The sequence below is a fragment of the Nanorana parkeri genome, unplaced genomic scaffold, assembly GCF_000935625.1.
Source record: "Nanorana parkeri isolate BGI_ZX_2015 unplaced genomic scaffold, ASM93562v1 scaffold286, whole genome shotgun sequence".
NCBI classification, from domain to species: domain Eukaryota; kingdom Metazoa; phylum Chordata; class Amphibia; order Anura; family Dicroglossidae; genus Nanorana; species Nanorana parkeri.
In genome coordinates, this window is record NW_017306554.1 from 1,391,003 (window position 1) to 1,397,575 (window position 6,573).

Below are 6,573 nucleotides of genomic sequence, written 5' to 3' on the forward strand. Positions count from 1 at the left end.
AGCCACCTCCTCCGTAAGTCAGATGTTCTTAACCCCTTGAAGTGCAGGGGGGGTTGGGAGACTGACCTGGGCGATATGTCGGACGAGGATTGGGAGGAGGTTCTTCAGGGAGTTGAACAGGTGTCCATGTCACCTACCCACAGACTGACGCAACTGTTTATTGTCCACAGAATTTACCGTACGCCCGAGTTCCTGTTCCATATAGGGTACAGGACCGATCCTAATTGCCCAAAGTGCAAGTACCACCAGGGCTCCCTCATTCACCTGCTTTGGAGATGCCCCAAATTAGTGAGGTACTGGGGTAAGGTGTTGGAGGTTGTTAACGCGGTCTTTGGATCGGCTTTGGTTAATACCCCCCAGGTTTGTCTCCTTGGTATTCTGGAAGCACTAGAGTTGCCCCCCCACACGTCGGTAGCCATTAAAAGGGCCCTGTTTACAGCATCTAGGTTGGGGGTGCGGAAGCGGGTTTTAGCAATGGGTGAACTGGACAGGATGGTAGAGTTTGAGCGGGTCACCTACAAGCAGAGAGGTAGTATGAAGAAGTTTGATGCGATGTGGGCTGAATGGCTGGTATACCGGGGACGGGTTACGCTTGGGTGAACGAGCCAAATGGTTCACTGAGATATGTGGCCGGTTCAGGGTATGTGGGATACTTGTCATATACTGGTATGTGGGGGTGGGCTGGGTAGTGATGTAGACATGGGCTTATTGGTTTAAATATACATGTGGTATGCATCTCTTTAGGGGCGGTCGGTGGCCCTGCGGCCTGACGGCTAGCCGGAAGCTGTTGTATGTACACCTCTCCTTTTTTTTTTTTTTTTATTTTTTCTTAATGTTGGTTTTGCCCTGTTTTTCTTTGCACTGACTTTTTGTTTGTATAAACATTGTTTAATAAAAAAAAAGAATTGAGTTGTGAAGATAAGAAAAATATGTACAAAAAGGTCATTCACAATAGATGTTAAACGACCTCTTCTTTGACGATCTCCGATGTACAGCTTGTGAAATGTCCCTCATCAAGGACCAGCAGTAATCTGCCATCATGTTTGAGTCCCATCGGCCTTGGTAACCTTCTTCCAGTCTTGATGAAAGCATTCACCTTGCTCTTCGCTCATGTGACCCATGTTCTCTGGAAACTGGGCCAAGTGACTATATAAGTAGTGAACCTTGATGTTCATTCTACATCCAAGTGCTTGGAAACGCAAGAGCAGCTCCTCCACGATCTCTTGATAGTTGTCCGCTTTCCTGTTCCCAAGGAAATTCCGCACCACATCAGAGAATGCATTCCAAGCTCTAGCCTCTGCCGCAGTCATTGTTGTAACAAAGTGTGGGTCCCTGATGAGTGTTATCATTTGAGGGCCATCAAATATTCCTGCCTTTTTCTTTTCGGCACTGAGACTTGAAAAGGTTGAACATATATAGCTGAACCAGTCTCCAGTGTGATCAAGAGCTTTGACAAATTGCTTCATTAACCCAAGTTTTATGTGCAGTGGGGGAAATACAATTTTATTCCTATCAACCAGAGGCTCATTCTTGATGTTCTTGTCACCAGGCGTCGAACTGATTCTTGGTGGCCAGTTCTTTTTAACCCAGTCTTCTAATGTAGCCCTACTGTCCCAGTAGCACAGGAAACAAGGGTATTTGATGTGACCTCCTTGCTGACCCAGCAGAAAATTAACCACTTTCAAATCAACACAAATTACCCATCCATGAACAAAGTATTACAATCTATCCAGAACAACCTTGATGTTGGCATACTCTTTCATTTTTACAGTGTGTCCTATTGGGATTGAACCATATATATTTCTGTTGTGAAGTAACACACATTTCAAACTCCTTTTACTACTTTTAATAAAAAGTCTCCATTCACTTGAATCATATGCGAGCAGTCCCATATTGAAAAGAAGCCCTTTCAACATAATTACAATAAACAAGTTGACCATCTGAATGGAAGTACTTTTGCAGTGCTGCTTCTCTGTTCCGATAAAAGGAGACACTAGTGCCAGGTCTGAGTAGTCCTTTCTCTTGCAGCCTGGAAGCCAACAATTCAGCAGACTGCTTTGGCAAATACAAATCTCTTACAAAATCATTCAATTCAGGCTGACTAAACAGAGAAATGTTATCACAATCTGCATCAGATGGCGTATATTCGATCTGAGCATCATCATCATCTGTAGAAGCAGGTAAACTGAGGGATTCAACATCAATCTCTGGTAGCTCAGTAAATACAGGCACAGGTATTTCCTCACAGTGCTCAACTGGTCGTCTGGCAGATGGGATATCTGGGTATTGTAAGTGTTGTTTGTTATTCTTATTGAAACCTTTTACACTGACAAGGCAGAAGTAGCAGTTATCCAAATGGTTTGTAGGTTCTCTCCAAACCATTGGCACACCAAACTTCAGCTTAGCATTCTTTCCTTTAGACCATGATCGCAAAGTTTCAAACACAGGTTTTACACACTTTGTGAGGAGCCCAAATTTTGTCTTGGTCTCCAAGTCGTACTTTAAAGTAGGCAAGATAAACCTTCTTGACAAAGGTATTGATGTTGCGCCTTTGATCCTGCAAAGTGAAGCTGCCACAGATGTAGCAGAAGATATCTGGGTCATTACTGCCTTTCCTTCTTTCGGATGTTGTAGCCATTGTTAGATCACGCCCCGCAGAAGGAAAATATTAAATAAATGTGGTCATCTACATAATATTATATTATAAACACACTATCCTAAAAATACAGCACCATATTTTAACACTAAAGCAGTCACTGACTCGCAACAACTTGCAATCATAAGTGACAAAGAGTTAATTTCGGGTAAAAATCAATGAAAATGGGGTATGCAGATAGCATAAAAATGAGATGTGATAGAGCAAATCTGAGATCAGATTTGGAATCAGCACCCCAAAATTAGTCTAAAACAGCTGCAAAAGTCCAGGCCTGAAATTTTTTTTGTTTTTTGTTGACCAGTGTTATCCTTCACTAGTTGCTTTCACTATTCAATAATGACTGGCTAAAAACAGCTTAAAGAAAGCCTGTGCTTTGCCTGTGCAGGAATATCTGCTCCTGGCCTGCTTCCCATATTCACCTTTCTTTCACTCCCCCACCACTCCATTCAGAAACCAGGAGTGAGTAAAAGGAAGCCCTGTGCTCTACCTCACTCAAGTTGGCGTTGATGGCTAAAAACTCTCACTCTACCCCCCTTTGACAGCACTCAGCCAATCACCTTTTTCCAATGCTGTCCTATGAGAGGCAGGGAAATCCCATTCTCCAACCTGGAAGTACCAAATATTTTTTCATTCTAAGAGGGTAAATAGAGTGACAAAGGAAATATGTATGTCCTGCATGGGAGGGGTGGAGGGGGGGTGGGGCATTAAAGTGAAATCTGTTTTTTGTTCTTCACAGGGAAAACCATAGATTTGCGTTACATGTGAATTTGGACAGGATTTAAAAGGGTTTTTTTTTTGCAAGCATTGTAATGCCCAATTAGTGCTCCAAAAGCTGGATCTGGATATTTTGTAATTTGTAGTGCTGTAGTTCAGACCACACTATTCTGGCATTCTACCAAGACAGCTTCTCAATGAGGCCTCAAAGGAGAATGCATAAATGTAGTACTGTATTATCTTCTGTATATGCCTCCCATGGGAGTTTATTCTTTGTTAGTTTGCAGAAGCTGATTCAATAAAACAGAAAAAATGGAAATCATAACAAATGTGGAGTTGATTCCTATAGTTACCAAAACCTGAAGCCAAATGTATCTGTATCAAATATGAAACAGGTCATAAATTGCAGTTTATGGTTGGATGGTCAGAAATAGAGAGATATCTGCCTGAGAATGAGTGAACATATATAAATGGACTAAGCTTTGGGGTCTATGCCCAGTGTTAACAGCCAGTATGTGGTATGTATTTCTGAACTCGTTTTTCTCTATGTAAGCTTAAAATATCAGATCCATTTGCATTGAGATTTTCCAACAAATTTCCAATATATATGGTTTACCCAAAAGGAATACAACAGCAAGGAATGTAAACATCTGCACTCTTGGATTCTCAATGCCATTTCAATATTTACCAGCATCCTTTAGATCCCTCAGGTCTTTATTCGCCAACTTCGTCTGGGCGGGCAAACCTTCCAGACTTAAATACAACCTTCTACGCCTACCTAAGGACTCTGGAGGGATGGGCCTACCGGACGTACATCTTTGCTATATAGCTGTCCACCTGACGCGAGTACTGGATTGCTGCCGACATTTACCTTCAAAGCTTTGGACCAGCCTGGAGCAATCCTTCTCTCCGGTACCATTGTCAGGCCTACCCTGGTGTTCGCCCCCCTTCCCCCCGACCATCCGCTCCCACCCCACCATCATGCCTACGCTGACGGTGGTCCGGTCCGCCTTCTCTCAACACTCCTTATCGCCAGCACCATCCCCTTTGATTCCAGTCCTAGGAAATCTGATATTTACCAGCATCAGCAGTTAAAGCTGATTAAGAATTTTGCTAGAGTGGCTGCCTGGGCTGAATGGTCTGGGGACTTTCAAGGTAAAAGTTATAATAAGTGTGACAAAGTCAAAAGCATGGGTGCTTAATAAGAAGTGTGCTCAATTTGTTTGGCTGAAGAGAGCAAGGATAGTTTAAAGATATTTAAACTTGCCAGATGGAAACTGTTATGGAATATTTAATGTTAGATCTAAAGTGTGCTAGACCCCTACTGCCTGTAGCAGATGGACATCTGGCTGGGACCACCAAGTTACTAGCCAGTACTATTAGGTGTAATTGTATCATGCTGTCCCTATTAACCAAATTTAGAGATGGTTAGGCAGCTTAAGGAAGGTTATTCAATAATAATACATTGAATGCATTAGGTACTATGGCTACACTTTTAACAAAAATGTTTCTTATTTGTGTATCACTCAGCTGTAGATCCTAAAATGATCTCTGAATTTATTCTGACACTGTCCTTCCATTTTATGCAATACAGTATGAACTGCCCACTGATATCACTAAAGGTCAATGTAAAAAAACAATGAAAGTACAAAATCCCTTGTGCATGTTTTGTGAAGGGTTTGCAGGCTGTGAATATGGCAAGCATGTGTTAAACAATTTCCTAAGCTACTACTTCTTGTACCATCAACACAGCACAGGACTGCTCCTTTGTTTGGCCTTTCATACCTATCTTCATACCAAACTGAGCAATCATGATGCTTGCCACATTAGGTTTTTATTGTTTTTTTAAGGCCATAATCTTAACAGATACATTACACAATGCAACATATGAGCTGAAAGATCCTATTCTTGGGGGGTACAATAGTCAGCACTCTCGTAGAAATCCTCAAAAGGATAGTTTATTCAATACTTCAAACTGCTGGACAATCAGAACAATTACTGCATAATCATTAGGCAAATTTGACTATATAGGTGAGCAGTAGGTGTCTTTATCAAATGGAAAAAAAATAATATATATGGGAGGTTGATCATCTATTATATATGGTTCCTTCAGACTGGGCAAACAAATAGAAGTTTATAACTGATATGTTGCTATGGATTAAACTGCACTTCTGGTCTTTTCATTAGTTTATCCCCTTCCCGACTGATGACAGGATTATACCATCACGATCATTCAGTTAATTAATGACCGGTGGCGGGATAATCCTGTCAATCGGTACAATGAGCACTGGTACGTGGAGGGACCAGCACTCATTGAGTTACTGCTGTTGATGGATCCCTCAAGGTCCGAGGCAGACCCTCAACAGAAGACCTAGGTGATCACAGCACTATGAGGACAGTGATAGCTGATTGCTGTGGCCACAGAGCCGGCAACAGCTCACTGTGTTGTGCAGTGGCAAGCCGGTTGTGCATTACTAACTGATACAAAGTATCCCTGAGGAGAATACTGTAATCTCCTCAGAGATACTAAGTATCAAAGCCCCTGTAAATCACAAAATAACCCCTCTGTGCCCCCTCGTTTAAAAAAAAAATTACATTTACAAATAAAGTTTGTATAATTTTTAAAAAAGGAAAAACGTTTAAAAATTTCAAAATTGTTAAAAAAATAAATTTGATAAAACAATTATAAGAAAATATAGTGCTGGTGAGGCTATTAAAGATAGAAGACAAACATACCACATTCTAAAATTGTTCCAAACTAAAATTGTATTCAACTCCTTGTATTTTCTGTCTTATAACTCCCAAAATAAACTGAAATCCCAGACATATGGTATACCCTATAAATCAGGCCAAATAAAAAAAATTATTATGAATTACTTTCTGTTACCCACATTCATAATGTACACATTTTTTTGCCCAAACTGTGAACATTTTTTATTTGTTTTATTTTCTGTATTTAAAAAAAAAAGAATTTATATATGCATATGGCACATCAAATTAAAGCATATTTTGGTGTTTGACCTTCTTTCGATGATGTTGAATAATTGTGATGTTGATGCTCTGTTTCATTCAATGTTGAAGAAAGGATTACAGAAAACTTGTGCCAAAAATAAATGAACGAACGTGCAATTTAGTTGTAGATAGAAAACAAGTGTAAATACACTACAGTGAAATATTTATGCCACAATGCACAGCAACTCACA

The 6,573-nt window shown here is 40.6% G+C and overlaps 1 protein-coding gene across 1 annotated transcript in view; it reads left to right on the forward strand.

Moving 5' to 3' along the window:
- Positions 1-6,573, forward strand: part of CRLF1 (cytokine receptor like factor 1) — a 130,924-nt gene that overhangs the window by 123,750 nt on the left and 601 nt on the right. The gene's annotated exons all lie outside the window — the stretch shown is intronic.